At 43.9% G+C, this 19,408-nt stretch overlaps 2 long non-coding RNA genes across 7 annotated transcripts in view; both read left to right on the top strand.

Annotated features, from left to right (window-relative positions):
- LOC309845360 overlaps nt 1-5,600 on the top strand; it is a 138,875-nt gene extending 133,275 nt beyond the window's left edge. For 2 of the 3 annotated variants that reach the window (XR_014301239.1, XR_014301240.1), the window contains exons 6-7: nt 720-834; nt 4,497-5,537. This is a non-coding gene — a long non-coding RNA (uncharacterized lncRNA). Of the gene's footprint in view, nt 1-719; nt 835-4,496 lie in introns of all 3 variants that reach the window. The other variant, XR_014301238.1, reaches the window with a different exon arrangement.
- Nucleotides 5,601-14,258: 8,658 nt separating this feature from the next.
- The window catches only part of LOC309845216, a 30,284-nt gene continuing 25,134 nt past the window's right edge, over nt 14,259-19,408 (top strand). For 2 of the 4 annotated variants that reach the window (XR_014301113.1, XR_014301115.1), the window contains exons 1-2: nt 16,303-16,424; nt 18,476-18,619. This is a non-coding gene — a long non-coding RNA (uncharacterized lncRNA). Of the gene's footprint in view, nt 14,362-14,726; nt 15,009-16,302; nt 16,425-18,475; nt 18,620-19,408 lie in introns of those variants that run through there. The other 2 variants (XR_014301112.1, XR_014301114.1) reach the window with 2 other exon arrangements.

Raw genomic sequence — 19,408 nt, 5'->3', positions numbered from 1 at the left:
TGCAGGCAGGTGGGTGACTTCTGAGGCCCAGGACCTCAAATTTCACTCGGGCTTCACCCTTAAGTAATCCTTTATTATGGACAAAACAACCCCAGACCTCGGATATAATTAACACATGCCAGGTTTAATCAGAACCAGTGTCCTTGTTGTTTGGAAACTAATGAAAGCAAATGGACGTTAGTTAACACCGTAAATAATGAAAGGTCTTTTGTTGTTCTCAATTCTGATTACTATTTTTTGATGCTAAGACAAATGCCACTTGGTGCGTGCATAAACAAAGAAGATAAATGGCCGGGATGAGAATGAGTTGTCCATAATCTGATTACAGCGATAGAGCTGGCTCCTAGGAGAACCGCACAGGGCTTAATGATTGGGTTGTTGTTCTTAATATGTCTAATGTTCACTCTTAAAGAAATCAAGAAAAATGTTAAGAGGTTACTGATATTTCACCATGCCGTTGGGCTGTCTGTCGGAGATTCTGACAAGAAAAGAACATTCTCTCTGCCTGGAACACAAGGTCCAGCCATGTAAGCTAATTTGCCCAAATGACATTAGCAGGCATCTAAAACCGAAATGTGTCCCAATTCACTCCCTCGGCTGGCACAGCCGTCGGGGACAAGGCAAGGACAGGCTTGGTTTTGTGGAGGTTGCGATGGGATGAAACAGCGGAGAGATGCCACTGATCTTCAGCGTACTTAGTTCCTTTTTCTTCTTGACAGAATGCTTCTGGATTTCAGTAAAACGCCTGTCAGTGTTTGGAAAAGAAATACATTATTTAAAAGCCTGTGGCCAATCTTGCCTACTGGGATATTAGGGAACGAACTTACAGTTACGGTAAGTTCGGTAGGAGCTCATGTTGGTGGAATGCAATAATTTTCACCCCTCCTTTTAGCATGAGTTCCTTGGTCTTGTGTGTGTGTGTGTGTGTGTGTGTGTGTGTTTGCACGTGTGTGTGCATGCACTTTCACACATACCAGAACTCATAACTGAGTGGTCCTAGAAATTAAGCTGGTCTAACAGAAAGGTCTCCCTATGTGCATGGCTCGTGGCCTCCCAGATACCATCATCATGGAGCCTGTTGTTCTCCTAATACATTTTAGATTACCCCAAAGTCATTCAGCCATTAAGACCTTTGCTGCCTTTGGAACTCCAAACTGGACAATTGGATTTCAGATAAATGGGAATTGGGATATTCTGTTTATTTTAAACCAGCAACCCAAATGAGTTAGAATACTCTAATTTCAATTCACCAAATACATATTGAAAGCCCACTATGTGCTAGTGTCCCATTTTACAGATGAGGAAGCTGAGATTCAGAGTGGTTAACTAACTCCCCCAAGACCCCTGGCTGAGTGGTTAGTTAGTAGTTTCGTCTCAACTTTGAACCAAAGCTTGTTCTCAGATCCGTACTCTTTCTACCACCCTGTGTGTCTTGATCAACAGTTAAACCTCCATGTTTCAACACATTTTCCTAATAGGATCTATGAATTTGCTAGAAGTAGGTGATTGGCCCTGTCCCATGCAAGGAGAAGCAGCAGACGACAATGGCCTGGGGGACTTGCTCTCTGCGCCGCGGAATGTGTCTTGGGACACTTCTCAGTTCCGTGGTGGGTCTGCCCCGCTCTCTCCCTCGCAGACCACACACTTTGGATTCGGTGACTTCCGAAACCCCACAGACTGTGGCTGGACTCCCGGGGACATGGGAAGGATACTGGGGAGGAAAGGAAGAAAGAGAGCGAGAGTGGGCTGACCCTCTTCCCGTCCGCTCCGGGCCCGGCCTCCTCCTGTTGGTCTGTTTTGGATCCACATTGCCGCACACTGGCACCCCGACCGGAGGGGGAGGAAATAAAAGGGGATGATATAAAAGCACAGCGGGGCTGCTTATTAGGTCTCTGGTTTAAAAAAAAAAAAAAAAGTGATGGAGAAAGAGGTTGGAACGAAGCTGCTCTCTCTCAGACCTCAGAGAGTTGCTAAGAGTTTAGACGGGCTCGTGCACGGACAGCTTCTGGAGAAGACGTTTTCCCAGACTTGAAGGAAGGTCTGGTGAGTGGGATGCTTTGAAGCAGAGTGGGGAGAGGAACGGGTCCATGAAGCCGTGCACGGAGAGGCCTGCCCTCAAGGTGGGCTATGGGGCTCGGAGCCACCCTTCCCAAGGGAGGAGCAAATGAAGTCACTCTTGGTAGCGGGGCAGAAAATGGGACACCTGGTTGCCAAGTTTGGTCGGGAACATTGCCTTCAAGGGGGTCGGTAGGGGGGAGAAATCTTGGAGCACTCCCTCCTCCTTGCCTACTACTTTTCATTTCTTAACTCTTTATTTTTAATGAAGTTGGGAAGGTTTGCGACTCTGACAGTTCCATTTATTTCTACAATTTTCATCTAAAACAATACAATGAACAGCAATTATTTCCACCCGGGGTTTCAACTGCAGCTGGAGAAATGTCAGTATTAATTAAACATGTTCTGTGGACTCTGTATTGTCTCTTCTGTTTCTGCTTGTCTGTCTGTATTTCTCTCTCTGCCCCCAGCTACCAAACCATCCCTCTCTCCTTCTTTCCTCTTGTCCCCGTTTTTTGTTCTCCCAGCGGACACAGGAAAACACTGAATATGGGCGCCTGAGTGACTCAGTGGGTTAAGGGTCTGCCTTCAGCTCAGGTTGTGATCCCTGGGTCCCGGGATTGAGACCTGCATCGGACTCCGTGCTCAAGTAGGGAGCCTGCTTCTCCCTCTCTCTCTCCTCCTCCCCTCTGCTCCTGCTTTCGTTTTTTCTCTCTCTCTCTCAAATGAATAAACAAAATCTTTAAAAAAAAAAAAAAAAAAAAAGACAAAGAAAACACCGAATAAGGACCCAGTTGAACTGAAGGGGTTGACCCCATGACCAGGAGCCCTGTGCATGAGGAAGCCCAGAAGAGTAAACCCTGCCCAGAAGAGCACATGGAGGGTCCTAGTGGGGGACAGAGGACACCTTCCATTTTGGGGCTCACTGTCCAAGGCCTCCTGGCTGCAGAGGGGGTGACCCAACTATTCCCCCAGCCCCAGAAGCTGGCCCGTCCCTCCCAGCACCAAGCAGTGGACAGAGGATCTCGCACCTGAGCAAGTAGATTTCATACCTTCCACATTTAACTTCTCCCCAGGACTCCTCCTCAGGCATTACTCACCTGGTGTCACTGGGGCTCTGTGTCCCCAAGAAGGAGGTAGGAACTCTCTGTGTATCATCATGGTCAAATAGTTTTTATAAATATTTTTTAGTAATACAAATTTATTTCCAAAATAAATATGGATCCCTTCTGTAAGTAAACACAACAACAACAACAAAACACAGAATGCTAGAGGAAGAAAAGAGAATTGAAATCACTGGAAAAGTTTCAGATGTTACCAGACGTCTAAGATGAGAACATTAGAACAGCTCAGCTCTGGGCTAAGGCAAAAGGGAAAATCTGGGGTGATATTTATTGTTTATATCATCTGACAATATTCCTTTTTTTTCCTGAACCACTGCTTCCTAGAACAAACTCAGGGAAGAATTTATTACTTGGGTCCTTGTATAAGTGCATGTTGGACGGCTAGCTGAACAAAGCTTTCAAATAGAGTCTTACAAAAAGACCTTCGTCTTTGTGACACGGATATTCCCTTGTCTGAAAGGATGGGGGGATTTCAGGCTACAGAGGCAGACCCCATACATGGACACTACCTTTAGGTTGGATTTAACACCATCTTTTATTTATCTATGGATTTTTATTATGTCGTGTTAGTCACCATACAGTACCTCATTAGTTTTTGATGTAGTGCTCTGTGATTCATTATTTGCATGTAACATATCTTTTAAAAAATAATCACTTTGTAAATAAATCTCTCTTGTATCAGAAGTAATACATGTGCAATGCAGAAAATTTAGAAAATACAGATTTTTGAAAAAAGAGAAATCTCCAACCCCACATTCACTTAACCAATATTCACATTTCAGTGTTGTCTTCAGCTTCTTGTCTGTGTATATCTTTGGCACACGTGTCTATTTTGTTTTGTTAGATGTTTTTAAAATTTAATAACGCAAATATGTCCCATTCAGTAAATCTCTCTATAATATCACTTTGAATGCTTGCATTACTGTGGTGATGTCAATACTAGAGAATGTGTCAGGAAAATGTTATTCCAATGTATTTAGCCAATTGTCTGCATGCTAGATATTCGGGATTCTAATACTTTTATAAGCAATTCTGTACCGAACATCTTGTGCTAACTGTTCTCAAGGTGTCTTCGGTGACCAGTCGTTTCAGGGAGGTGTTTCAGGGAGGGCAGGTTTAGTCCATTAAGACCTGAGTGCCCCAGAGGCTAATAATTTATTTGTCCAATGACTTGTAGACATAACCTGCACTTTGTACACTTTTCCAGGCCAGAAGGAGGAAATAGTACTGAAACACACAAGCTTGATATAAACAGTATTTTCCAGGCTGCTTATAGAAGGCAGTAAAATTCTTCATTTCTGTCCTTACGTCCTGCAGCATCGAGGTAGGAGAGAATGAAGAAGGTGGATGTGGGGATCACTGAAGAGGCAGACAAGACGGAGCTCACGTTGGCAACCGAGTGGAGCCCCAATATTCCCTGAAGGGAGTGGACTCTAGATTCTCTAGACCCTCTACGTGAGGTTCTGCCTCTACTCGATGGTCCTGCATAGAGATGGAACACATTTGGAGCTCTCGCTTGTATGCGGTGACTTTGTTCCTGTTCCCCAGAAGGTGTGTGGCATTTGGAAGTCACTCTCCCTCTCTGTGGTTCTTTGGAAGACTAACACAGCTTGCGATCTAGACACCAAAGACTGAAATCTCCAGAGAGCTATCTTAATATACGCCCTCCCCTTCCATCAAGTTCTTCCCATGCACAGTAATTCCTAGTTAAGGTCAGACAGGTGGACATTTATAATATGTCTGAACACCAATAAGGAAGGATTTTTCTGGGTGATGTGGTTTGGAAGCAAACATGACTACAAAATGTCCCCAGGCACATCTTTCTTTATTCATTTGCACGCGAAACAACTTCACTCTAAGTGCACGTAGGTAGACATAAAGATTTACTCATTACCAATCTGAATTTATTGTAATCATATTCCCAATACTATTCTTTTTCCCTAAGTGTTTTTTGTTTTCAAGATTGTACTTCAACCCCAAAGGACATACTTTTGAGAAAATACTCCATTAAAGACATTGTTGGAGCAACTTTGATTATTCATTAGTGTGTTTTAAAGTGGACCTAAATAGAAATGCTTTTCGCTAAAGTAAAAATACATCCGTTCCTATGATCTAATTGTGCAATTGGTTAGAATTTCTATCTATCAGTTCAAAGGGAAACTTGGTTTCAATGAATTTGTTTTTAATAAAAATGTGTTATCTATGATAAATATATTTCACTTTGTTCAAATGGATTTGATTGGGAAAACATATTGAGCAGAAGTACTGGTAGAGCTTAATTTCATTGCTTTGAGAAAACGTATTGAATGCTGGTTTGAATTAAATTCTATTTGTTTTAATAAAAGTGTATTGGCCTGAGTGTACATATATTTGTTTTAGTGGCAGTGCATTGGATCCAATAAAACTATATTGGCTTCACTGCTTATGTCTCCTTTTCAGTGAAAATGGATTGAATGGGAAAACGAAATCGGCATGAAGCCGCCAGCCCCAAGGTCTCAGCTTGGCGCGAGTATCCACGTAACTGAGAGGGGGCGGGTTTCCATAGACTTTACATCAAAATATGCTTTTAAATTTAAATACCTTTTACCAGCAAGGACTCAGATGTGGGACTGAATTGCCACCACGAAGAGTGCAATTTTCTGAAGCAGCCCTTTCCATGGGCAAGTTATGGAGCTGCCCAGGACACCAGAGGGAGACATTCTATGAAAGCCAAGAGCAGGTTTGTCAATGTCCCTTAAGCTTTATGTAGCCTCATTGGTTCCAATAAGATGCTGTCTACCAGGCATTCCTAAATTCCTTAAATAAGCAGAAAAGACATCACGAGTACTCCCTAAGGATGGTGCTGGCCCATCAGCACTGAAATGGGGCTGACTTTGAGCTGATTAAAAAGGGGAAGAGTTGAAACTAGTGTTACCCTGAGACTCACATCAGAATGACCAGACTTCCTGTGGATTATGGACACTTGGAGAGGAGTCAGCTCTCCAGAGGCACTTGATGCTGGTACTGCCATCCAGAAAATGGCAGCCCACGCAAAGCACCATGATCCCATGGGATCTCTGGGTGTGACTCCCAGGAGCCTTGACTTACAGATTCTCCTTTGTGTGGCTGCCCTGTCCCAAAAACTGGAGTTAAGATAATGAGGGTTCATAATAATATTGGTTGTTATTCTTATGTGACTGTCTCTCTATTAAGAGCGTAGGTGCTCTGAATTGTTTTTCCCCCAGAAGATGAACTTGACCTGACTTTCCTATGTAGTTTCATTTACCCTTGATGAGAAATAAATGCAAATACCACTTTCATTAACACCTCTGTTCCAACTAAATCTGCTAACAAGCTCTAGACTTCACCCTTCCTACTAATAAGTGGTAATTTTCAGCTAGTACCATTACCAAGGAACCCTAACCCCTTGGTGTATAGTTGCTCATTTTTTGAATGCCTAGATTCTTATAAGACTCTCCAAGGTTAAGAGATGAAACCTGAATCATGGGTTTTTTTTTTTTTTTCCTCTGTGGCAATATCCCCCATTATGTACTGAAAATCAAGAATTAAATGGAATTTCTAATAAGGAAGTTTGCTGTGCTGTCCTTGGAGATGTGGGATTATTATCCTAGGGGACAGTAAGTGGTTTACTCTGTCAGAACCTAGTATCCTAGTATTGATCCATCACATTGTAGAAATATGATATGGAGCTGAATCTACCAGCTTCAGAAGGGAAATAACAACATACAAACTTAATTCACTGTCCTAAATATGGAGTTTTCAAATGATAATCCTAGGATATTGCTAGGGTTGAACAACAGAGATGCAGACTACCTTGGGAAGGATCCCTGCAGGAGTTTGGGGTTGGCTGTGAAGAGAGGACAGATATATCTGGGAGCTGGAAAAACTTATGTGTAGATTTGTAGGCTCTCTCTGACCACAGGGTTGAAAAACAAACAAAAAAACTATATTTATTGGGGGAGATGACCAGTAGAGACCAGTAAGAAAAAGGCTGCCCTCTGCTTCCCAAGACAAATGAGAAAAAGTCAGTCTCTGAAACGATCTGGGAGACGATTTCAGGGAACTCCAGAAGGTGAGCGGGCAATAAGGTAAAGAAGGAAGACAGCCAGTAAAGCGTACGTGCGCTGTGATGCAAGCTATCACTGTGGTCGGCGGGAGCCCGATCTGCTGTAGAAATCTGGGGGTCAATATACCACCTGCGTCTTACAGTTATGTCACTCAAGAGGTAAGGGAACGGAGGTATTTATATACCAATACCAATTTATTTATATTTTTTTCAAGATTTTTAAAAAAAATTTATTTGACAGACAGTGAAAGAGGGAACACAAGCAGGGAGAGTGAGAGAGGGAGAAGCAGGCTCCCTGCCGAGCAGGGAGCCCGATGCGGGGCTCGATCCCAGGACCCTGGGATCATGACCTGAGCCGAAGACAGAGGCTTAACCCACTGAGCCACCAGGCGCCCCATCAATACCAACTTAAACACCAGCTCCCAGCCTCGCAGGCTGAGAGTGTCTCTGCGGAGCATGAATCCTCAGCGGCTGCCAGCCTGCCAGATGAGAAAGCATATGGTGTCTCTGGCCACCAGAAAAGGCTTTTAAGGCAAAGAACGCAGTTGGAAGTGGTATGGTGGTAGGGAAGGGCAGGGCAATGACAAGATATGCTAGCCCCATGAAGCCCATTTTACAGGTGAGTAAACTGAGATATAAGTAAAGGTTCAGTTGTTTTCCCAGTGATGTTCAGCTAATAAGCAGCACAGGCAGAAGGCAAAGCCAGCTTCTGGTCCATTAGAAAGTCAGCGGCCTAACCACTTAGCCACACTGCCTGGGCCATGCGGTCCAGCTGAAGAAGCTGGAGAGCCTCCCAAGATCTAAATACCATGTCTCGGTTTTATACTACCTCCGGGCTGGGGGCTGAGTATTACAGGTAGGAGAGCCTTCTACGGTCTGAGCTTCTGTCTCTAGGAGTGGCCAGATAGTGATCTCTCTGGCTGAACTGAATCTTAGTGTCTAGGTATTTGTCTACTCACCGGACACTAAACTAAATCTGTCCTCTGGTATATCTTTGCTTCATCACGAATTGCAAAATAAATAAATTAATAATAATAATAATAATAAAATAAAATCTAATCACATCCTTCTGCATGATTTGCATTCAGCCAAGGGGCTCCCTGCTACCTCCCAATTCCACTAAGCTCCGAGTTGTCCCCTTTCCTGTTCATTCTTTCTGCAATCGGCTTTTCGGTTTCAGCGGCACTTGCTAGCTGCTAGCTGCTTTGTAAAGTAAGTTATGATGGCTTTGTGCTATAAAATAAAACAGCAATCCTCACAGCTGTTTTGATTCCATTTAATGAAATGGTGGTGACATGTGAATGTCACAATTGCAGAGAGGCGGACGGGTTGTTGTGGTTGCTGGGAGGAGAAAGATCAGTATTATTCCCCAGGCTAATATCTCATACAACAATTCCACAGTTATTATTGTTCTCTGTCGGTCCGTGGTTGCTGCTATGCCCCTCTTACGAGGGAGGGACTTCAGGGATAGCAACGGACCTCTAGCTATTTTTTTGTTACCTCTGAATCCAATCGGACCGCCAGTGGGGAGGGGATGTGTGCAGTATTGTGAAGATGAGTAAAAGAAGTCAGTGGGGAGGACCCTCAAGTAACAGTTCCTGCCATTCAAAAGTCAAAAAGTATACTGATCGGGAGAGCCCATAGTGTTGTGTGTCATCCCAGCAGAAAGTGCCAGAAAAATCTTTGGTTTCTCCTTCGTCACACAGAAAGTGGAGAGAGCGGTGCTGGGAAGAGAGCAGACAGCAAACATGGAGGCAAGTCAAGAAGCCGGTCTCGTCCTCAATCAATTATGCGCGAGTATTATCAAATCAATAAATTCACAGTGTGAATGCTCGCGGCAGATGGACGAACACTTGTCGGCTATCTGGAGCCGCGAGAGAGTCAGATTTATTTTCGAAGCTTGTTTGTCTCATTTCTCCTGCTTGGTGCTGGAAGGCAGAGCATGCATCTGTGATTTTTCAAATGCAAGAGATCTCCAACTATTTTATAGCGTGTGAGATTGGGCTCTGCAAGCTGAACTCTCTAGGACTTCTGGCTTTTTCTCCTCAGAATGAGGACAAAGGGGAGCAGGTTTCGAAAAGGGTCTCTCTCTCATGCCTGTGGTTGTCCGCCACGGCAGACCCAGGCTGGCTGGTTCTGTAAATGGGCTCCCACACTTGGCTGTGACAGTGAGGGTGGGCTGCACTCTGACCTTGCGGACACGCTTACAGGAAGGGCAGAGGAAGCTTTAGCTGGAGCCCGAGTGAGGACGGTGCAGCCTCTAGCACGCAGGGGTGTTACCCATGGTCCCTGACAGTCCTAACCCTCCCTCCGGCCACCAAGGATTCTGGCATACGTAATTGGCAGAGAACTCCAGATGAGCTCTTGACTGAGTTAGTCAAGGAGGAAAGGGACATAACCTTTTGAGTCAGAATGAGTAACTTCACAGCAGCTCCCATCCCGTTCCAGAAGGCATATTTCGGTTTCCATCTCAAAGGAGGAATCAGCTTTCCCATTTTGTGTATTGGGACAAGCGTGTCCTTGAAATCAAACAAGGAACCCAGGAACATTCTAGGTCTGAATTGGCAGCCTCCTGACCAAGGGCATGACCAAAAAGCCCCATTAGACAAATTCTAAGTACCTGAGGCCAGAGTGAGTCCGAAATCTCCAGGGCTCGGGGAGGTGGGACAGAGTCTCAGGCTCAGTGGCTTGGTGTGTTCATTCATTCCTTCAGCTGTTCAGTTGGTCGCTCAGCAAACCTCAGTGAGTCTAGATGTTCTCAACTCTAGCCCACCACTGGCTTAAATCAGACTTTCTGGGTGAATCTATCATCTAGTATGGGTTGAATGACTATGGTGCCAAGGATACACAAGGTGGAGAACACGATCCCTGACCTCATGGTCCAGGGTGATGCAATTCAACAAGGTCGTGATAGAAGTAAGCCTGAGCCTCCAAAAGGGGCCGAGAGAAGCAGCCCCAGATGGAGGGAGGGCAAGGAGATGAAAATGCAGGAGATGACACTGAGCTGCCTTCAAAGACAAGCAGGAATTGCACATTAGCCCAACAAAGAACGGGGAAGGCAGATCCTGCAAAGACTGGGAGTATCTCCAAGGAGACCATTGCAGTTGATGTGTATAAGGCAAGTCAGAGGGAGAGGGTGGCAGACAGCGGAGAGGTGAATGGGGAGCTATGAGGAGCGTACCAGCCTGCGAACTCCAGCTCATGTTTAAAAGGAAAGCCTGTGCAGGGACTAATCTGGTCAGATTTCAGTTTCAGGAAAGGTATTCTGACAGCTGAATGGAAAAATAAATCGAAGGGGGTTATGAACAGTTACAGAATGAGCAAACCAAAATCACTACAATTTGCCACTTTTTCCAACTAAGGTTCATAGATGAATCTTAAAGAAAAAGATAGACGGTGAAAAGTTCTTGAAAGAAAATCTACCCATAAAACCCCCATTGGTTTTTTTTAGGGAAACCCTTTTTAGTAATTGAAGAACTGGATTTGATATTGAAAAATTTTAAAGTTTGCTTCAAATGTATATATTTGGGGACATAGATTTTTGTTGTTTGACTCTCCAAACAAATCACTCTGGCTTGAGATATTCTGGGTGATGATATTTGATGAGCCTTGCTGTCCCCTCCCTTCCAGCTAGAAGGACAGGACTTTGCTGAGTTTATCAAGAACCCAGCTTCTGGGGTCAGAGAAATCTGATTTAAATCCCAGCTCAGATTCTAACTAGCTGTGTGATCTCGAGAAATTTACTTAATCTCTCTGTACCTTAGATCATTCACCTGTAAAGTAAGATGACAATGGTGTCTCCCTGCCAGGATTCCATGATGAAATTTACATAAACCCATATGCAGACAAGTAAAAAGCTTAGCACAAAACCTGGCACATTGAATGCATCAAAAACGACAGAAGGAACCAATGATCAAAAAAATAAAATTAAATTAAAAAAAAAAGACTTAGAAAAAAAAATGTGATGATCCACTAAGGAACTCCTACTTCTATTCTCTTCTATTTTTTTCCACTCTGGCATGATCTAGCAACTTTTTTTTTTTTTTTTTTAAACAAAAAGGAAAAGAAACTTGTCATTGTGGGGTCAGTCTCTCCAACCAGTCGTTATAACCTCAGTGCAGAAGAACTGCATTAACCTGATGATTTCTGCTCCAAACCCCTGAACCCAAACTCCATCTGCGAAACGACCCAGGTCCGCTCCCACAACTCTTTCTCGTTCTGGTGACGGTAGAGGAGAATTTGGCTCCTTTGCTTATAATATCTACAGTAACCCATCAGCTGCTGAGCTGAAGAATGGGTTTGGTGCGCCCCTTTCCCCTTTAATGTGCCATTAAATCAAATACTCTATTAGCAGAATTAGTTCATTCAGGGTCTGCACTGAAACATCCTGCGAATTGCGCGATGTCTCTTGCAAATGGCCCTGCACTCTGGGTCTACTTCAGCAGTTTATATCCTGCGGAGGTGGGCTGAGTTGCCCGAGGAGCTGCCTGTCTTCCTCTAAGTGAAATATTATGGCTTCCACAAAGGATAATTATTTCGATCATTTTGCCGTGTGCAAACCTGGTGAATTCCAAACACTGTCGATCAGGCTCTGGCCCAAAGCCTGCTGTCCTCACACCTGCAGCCTCGGACCTACCTTGGCCATGGACTTTCCACCCTCCCTGCTTCTCCCCTCCGCACAAGTCCAACTCCAGACACTGCTGCCAACATATAGGCTATTGCTGAGAGTTCAAACATTTAGAAATTCCCTTCCCCAAAGAACTGGGCAGGAAGCAAGTGTGTCTCCACTTTTGTATTACCTAGCAAGAGCTGTGGGCTGAAACTCATCATCCATATTCCCTCTTCTTTACACTGGTCACCTAGTACCCGTGAAAACGGGAGATGACCACTGCTGTGCTTCTCTCATAACAATCTCATGCTCTGGAGATTAGCGAGGACCCCAAGGACCCCATGTCACTTTCAGCTGGGCCATGTTGAGCATTGGAGCGCTTCTTTATCTGCAGGCACTCCGGGTTGCTGCTGGGGGCATGCCGGCTGCTTTTCCTTTATGCTGAGCTGCATCTAGCCAAGGTGCATTTAATCTGGTATACTCTCTGTCCCTAAAAGTAGGAAGTCAGTGTGTTAGGGAAGTATTTCCTCCTGTATCAGATAAACCTTAGAATGATACACTGGTTATCCTTTTCCAGCGGGGAGGAAAGTCTGGTTTGTAATGTTTGCCAATTCCCCTGGTGTAAGTAACTATCATTGTGGCCGATTTCAAGCAATCCACATACATTACTGAATGCAGAGTTGGGAAGAGATATTTGAAACACCCCCTTTACAGAATATTTCCACAAAAATAATCTCAAGAGCAGGACATGATGGTTAAATAGGGTAAGATTGTTGTGTTGGGATGAGTTTTGAGTATTTATTACCTTTTAAACATATAATGTATTTAATTATAAGTAAACATATAATGTATTTAATTATAAGTTTATAAAATTTTTAAGGATGACCACATTGAACAATTGACTTGCAAAATTCCTCAACATTTGATAGTTGACTTTCACAAACTCAAATAAGCCAGCTCTAGCACATCACTGGGTTTAAGAGCATAATGTGGTATTTCTCATTTATTGCCCAGTTCAAAGTGATATGTGGCAGTGGCTCTCCACATGGCGATTCACGGTGATGGATCTCTCCGTCTTGAATCTCTGTTAGCCCCTGGGGACCTCACGCTGCTTCATTCCAGCCAGGAGCTGGGGAAAGAGCACATGGGTAGTTCTCACAGGGACAGACTTAGAAATGGTTTATGTCATTTTCCACCATGTTCCCTTGGCTAGAAGTATATCACATGGGTACAGCTAACTTCAAGGGAGGCTGGGAAATAGAATCTCACTGTGCGCCCAAAAAGGAAAGGCAATGGGGTTGGTGGGCATCTGGCCAATTTCTGACATGGCTCTAAGAGCAACTCCTCCCTCAGATTCTGTCAGGAAACAGGTAGACCAAGTAGATGGAAAAGAGCATCTGGCCTTCCTCCCCATATTAAGCATCAAAGAGTTTAACAGGCACGGACAGTGAAATAAATTGCTATGAAGTTGGCAATTAATGAATAGAATTACACCCATGTAAGAACTGGGTTATATGCTATTAAGTAGTACTGTGACATGAAATAATGGCAGTTAGCAGGATTCTGTGGCAAATATAGGAGCTGATTTTTCTAAGCGTAATGGTCAGTCTTCCCATCCACCCATCCATGTGGGCCCTGTGCCAGCACCTGCGGATACAGAAACTCAAGAGGTACTCACAGTCCAGTGAGGAAGAATTGGACATGCCCAGGTCAAGATATGGGCTCTAATTAAGGAGAAAATAGATTAAAAACCTGAGAAGCTAAAACATTTTCTAAGGAGGAAACACCTGATGTAGATTCAGATAGAGGCATCGGTAGAATTTTCTAGGCATAGAAGGGGGAAATGGATTCTAGACAAGGGAAATAGCTTATACAAAGATCCAGAGGAATGGAAGAACACGGTTTGTTCCAGACATGGGACAGAAGATGAGGGAATGGCTGCCAGGAAGGCTACCAGGAGCTGACCTAAATAGGTGGGAAAAAACCAAATGGGTGACTATTGTCTCTGAGACTGCCATCTGCAATAGAGAGCTAGTCAGGTATGAGAGAAAGAAAAAAAAAAATTCTTTCAGTTTTCAATTCTTGAAAACTGAATCAAAGAAAGAACCAAAAGAATCCAGAGAGGGCTTTTTTTATTAGATAGAAGTGGGTGGGAAGCTGGGAGGCCAAGCCCTTCATCTCCAGCCTTTGAAACAGAAACCAAGGCCCCATCCTGCTTCCCCTCAGGCCTCTGGTCCGGGCGGCTCCTAGGCAAAGCCATCAGCTTCACTGCGGTCGGTCGCTGTAATTGTGTCAAGTCATGAACCCACAGGCCTGAGTCAGGAAGGCCCTGCCCCACAGCAGATAAGCAAGGCTGGTAAGTGAGGGCCCCACACCTCACATCCTGCCTAACAAATGGCTTTAGGGGAACCACAAAGCCCAGAGCAGACCCTGCTGGGCTGCTTGTGGGAAAGCGCCCATGGCCAAGCCAAGATCAGTGTCTACAGACCCTGAGCCCCAGGACAGAGGTATTATTTATGAGGTTTCTGTGTGGTGGTTGTGGTAGGAAGAGTCGGAATCAGACAGGCCAGGTTGAGATTCCTGTTGTGTGCTCATCACCTCTGAGTCCCAAGGCGTGTGGCTTCACCCTGAATCGGTGCCCTTCTAGGGACATGGGGATGACAGTGCCCACCCTTTGGGGTTGTAGATAGCCCAAGGAAGGCTCCTGGCATGAGGGATGGCATAAAGCAGGGGCTCAGGGGATGCCAGGCCGCTCAACCGTCATGGCGGACACTTAGGAGGAGTTACCGTGTCCCAGAGCCTTTCCTCACATTATCTCATTTAATTCCCACCACTGGAGGAGGTGAGTCATATTATCATTCTCCCCTTACAGGTGACGAATGGGATCAAGCTGTTGCCCTGGGGTTACATGGCTGGTAAGCAGAGAGCCAGATTTGCCCTCAGGCCGCTGGGGGTCTAAGGAGACCAAGAAAGAATGGCTTTTCCACACTGACGGAAGCAGCTGGTGATGTCACCTGAGAAAGGCACGAGGTCGGCTGCCCCGGCCAGCGGTTGGTGTGGACAGCAGCCACTCCTCAGCGAGCTGACCTAGCTGCAAATCCAGCTTTGAGTTTCTGGCAGCTTCAAGCTGTCCCTGCTGAATGGAGCACAGGAGGTAAAGGGAGAACGTAAATGGTGCAAGGCACCCATTAAAAATTTACAGCCACCATCTAATTTTAGAGCTTTCATTTTTCAGTATAAAAGTGCTACTGTATGTGCTGCCAAATGATGAAACCAACAGAACAGTGTGGTCAGAAAGGGTCCTCTGTAAGTCTGATGCTGTGAAAATGTCCAGTGGGAGAAAACTTCTTTTTTTAATTCTTTTTTTAAAAAGACTTTATTTATTTATTTGTTAGAGAGAGTGGAGAGCACAAGCAGAGGGAGGAGCAGAGGCAGAGGGAGAAGCAGGCTCCCCACTGGGCCAGGAGCCCGATGTGGGGCTCGATCCCAGGACCCCGGGATCATGATCTAGGCTGAAGGCAGATGGTTAACTGACTGAGCCACCCAGATGTCATGAAACCTTTTTAGTATTAAATTACCTCACTAGCTCCCCTTCATTTTAGATCAGAAACTCTCTCGAATTTATACTGGGAAATGCTGAAGGCTGGGCTAGCAAAATTCTGAAAAATTACGTTGAAGGCATTGACTTCAGTGTCTCTTGTATATTTTCAGCTGGAGTGGGAATACCAGGGTTGACATAACCCTGGTGTTGAACAGCCCCCCCCCCACAACCTCCAAAACACACACACACACAGTCACAGTGGAGAACCCAGTGTCAGAAACCAGACTGGCAACTTCTGCCATTGGAGTGATAAATTGCTACATTGGCTGAACTAACAATTGTGATGATAATAACAGTTAACATTTATGCAGCATATACTATGCTCCAGTAACATATTCCTTTAAGGTCACAATGTATCTTTATTGTGACATTGTCATAGTCTGTCTGTAATAATAGCAATATAAGCTAACATTTACTGAATAATTTCTGTGCTTACTTTACCTCCATTATCACATTAATCTTCAAACCTTCAAAACGATGCCTTGATGCTTTTATTCTTTCCATTGTACAGGTAATAAAACAGGTTTAGGTAATTAGGAAGTGACTGAGCTGGACTGCAGAGTCATATGTGTCCGAACAGAGAGCAGGAGGTCTCACCCACTGTGGATATTTTCTGTCAGAGAAGCCCCAGAGGAATAGGAAGAAAAGGGGAGGTCAGACTGAGACCAGGGTTGGGATAAGAGGCTGAAGACATTTCTGTGGTCACACAGAGACAGCAGGACCAAGAAGGGACCTTAGCTGACATGCACATGACAAATGGGGTGGTTCTCTTCCCTCGGCTTGGCAAAACACAGGCTTTGCTCTAAAACACTACTCCCATCCCTATAACTTCTCATCCAAACTCAGCTACTGGGTGAAGGGGAGCGCCGTCGATAATAGGTAGAACTGAGGAGTAAACTGGAACTGTACTGGGCAAACCATGACATGTGTCACCTTGCCAACTGATATGAGAAGATCAACACATTACAGGTGAGTTTCAGTGCAAAACTTGGCACCTCTGGAGCGCCCTGTTACTGACAATGTGGGGTTATGGGGTACAACTAAGAGAATCCGACAAAAGACAGTAGGCATTTAAGCATTGGCTGCCTTTTTTCTTTTTCTTTTTTTTTTTAATCTTTTAAGTTTAAGTGCTTTATCTTGATACTGGATCGTTTCTTCTACATCTACCAAGTGTTGCAGATTTGCCTTCTAGAATCTATGAAGCTTTTCTGAGCTTCCTCCTTTAATAAAAGGAAAGATAATTAAGTAGTCTGTTATATACAGCTGCAGCCTGCCATCTCGGGGAGTCTCCCTTGTGTATCTGTGAACACACACACACATATATAGACATAATATTTACTTACCTTGGAATCAGTTACTTGTCTTCAGAACACTAATTATAAAAATGTGTTTATATCATTGGATAACTAGGACTTCCTTATTTCTGTCTAAGGACCTGAAGTTTCTGTATCTCTATAATTTTAAAGTACATTTTTAGTTTTGAAAAGTAATGCACAAATATGATATCATTATAAAAGATTCAAACAATATAGAAGCGACATTGAGGGAAAAGTGAAAATCCCCCTCCGAAAGGCTCTCTCACTCCACTCCACCCCCCCAAAATATAATAGTTTGCAGTTTATCACTGTCATCTTTTTTCTAATGAGATATAGTCATTAGCTTAGTGTGCAAAAAAAAAGAAAAAAAAGAAAAAAAATTCAAAAAATCTTTTTTGAAAGCATTTCCTGTCATACAAGTATTGTAGTCTATGAAGAGAAAAATGTCTGTGTTCTACAGCAAGGTTGCTTCTCTGAACTCCACCCCCCAGACAAATTTTACCCCAGTTTCCCTTTGGCTTATTGGTTGAATGTGACTTTTGACTTGCTAAAGTTGTCTCTGGGTCACCTTTGGAATGAAGGAAAGCCTGGGTTTGAATTTCAACAAGACCGCCATTAACTATATGCCTTGGGTAGATTGTGTGGTGTTTGTCTCTTCACACAAGTCAAGGGCCACGACTCTGGAGTCATGCCTGGGTTCAAATCCCTGCTTTGCCACTTACTTAGTGGTTAGCCGTCAAAAAGCCACTTGACCTCTCAGGGCTTTCTTTCCCTTGTTTGTGAACCGGGGATAATGATAGTATTTACCTTTTAGGGTTGTTGTAAGGATGAAATAAATTAATTCATTACCTTATACACACACAAGTGTTACCTTACACACAAGTGTGTGCTCAATAAATAGCAGCTATTTTTTATTACACTCCCGTGCATATAGAATTCAGTTATAAGTCTACCAGCAGGTATAAATATTCTGCCTGAAAAACACAGATGAGGGCAATCAAATTATTACAACCTAAGAAGAGGGCGACAGCCTTAAAAATCCTTGCAGAAATTCTCATCACCAGGGTCTGCACAACGTTATGCTCCTACTCAAAACACAGAACCCTCAAGTCCACCTTCTGTGTCATTGGCCACCCTGTTGATTCATTCTTTCAACTTCCGAGTCCCTCTCATCCCTAGCTCCTTCCTTCTAGTCCCACTGCCCACACCAGGCCAAAGCTACATGACCTCAGATGCCTACCACTGCCTTTCCTAGCCTTCTATACCCAGCACTCAAGGTCGGGTCCTAAATTGGCACTTGGAGCACAAAACACCCACAAAGGAGACTTAACCTGTATCAACTCCCTTGTTGATTACAACATCATCCAACATACTTTGTCAGGGTTATTGTCGAAGCCCTTCCCTCAAACGAGCTTCCTCACCATTCTCTAAATGTATCTTCCACAGTTTCTGCTTTGAGCCAACACATTCAGTTTCTTTTGGGATGTGGTTAAGATGCTGGAGGGAGGGTTGGCTTAGAAGACATTTAACATGCTTTCCAGCCCTGTAGACCGTTTCTAGATGGTCTACAAATCTCTGAATTTAAGCACTTAGCCCTTACTATGTATTAAACATTATGTTAATTGCTTAATTTTACATTTACTCGCTCATTTAATTCTCCTAACAATTTAATGAAGGAGGTAATATTATTATCCTGTTTTACAGATGAGAACGCTGAGTCTTGGAGAAGAAAAATTATGGATGCAAGCTTACCCAGCCAAGATGGAGAGCACCTGAACACAGAGCCTGTCCTTGGTGTCAGAGGCTGCCTCTCCCCAGCTTCCGTAAGCCTATGCTACACTTTTCCAGGTATATCCTCCACCCCCACTCTCACTCCTATGTTTTCTTCCTGATCAACAGGCGAAAATAAAATGTGAGTGGCTCCTCCCCAGGGTTGCAAACCATAATCACCACTGCACAGGCACCTGGGTCCCTCTAGAGCCTAGAATCAGCATTTCAGATATACAGATATGTATTTTAGAAGGTACTGCTGAGTTATCTGATAGACCTGGTTAGAGTTATCTGATAGACCTAGTTAAACCTCAGTCAGGAGGAAGGAGGCAAAAGAAAGCCCAGGCATACCCCTCCCACCTGCCAAGTTGGGTCAATGTCTCTCTATCCAGCCAGTATTACTATATATTTTTATATAATAATTACTATATATAGTATTACTATATATTTTATATAGGATTTGTTAACTGTACTTCATCCTTCTGTTTTTCTAGAATCTTGACAATAGAACCACAGCTTTGTGCTAACAGGAAATTTGAGTATTTTGACAGCACAAAATTGTGGTGCATTTGGAGGTTTTTGGGTGCAGCCAGAACCAGACTTTCCCGTCCTAAATAAATGGGTCCACTGCTTCCGGTTCCATCACTTAACTTCTGCACAGTGGCTGACTTCCGGAGCTTAACTCCCTGACAGTCAGGAGGAAGGAGGCAAAAGAAAGCCTTTTAATTTATAGTGAGCAGCCATCAGTTTTATGTTATTTTTTTTTTTCCTCCCCTGCCTCATTTAAAATGTCAGGCCCACTTGAAACAATAAAATCTTGTATAGTTTTCCCTTGTAAGAAATTTCCTAGGTATTTACCAAAATCTT

This window comes from Mustela nivalis (genome assembly GCF_964662115.1).
Source record: "Mustela nivalis genome assembly, chromosome: 12".
Taxonomy (NCBI): Eukaryota; Metazoa; Chordata; class Mammalia; order Carnivora; family Mustelidae; genus Mustela; species Mustela nivalis.
This window is presented reverse-complemented; position numbering and strand designations above follow the sequence as displayed.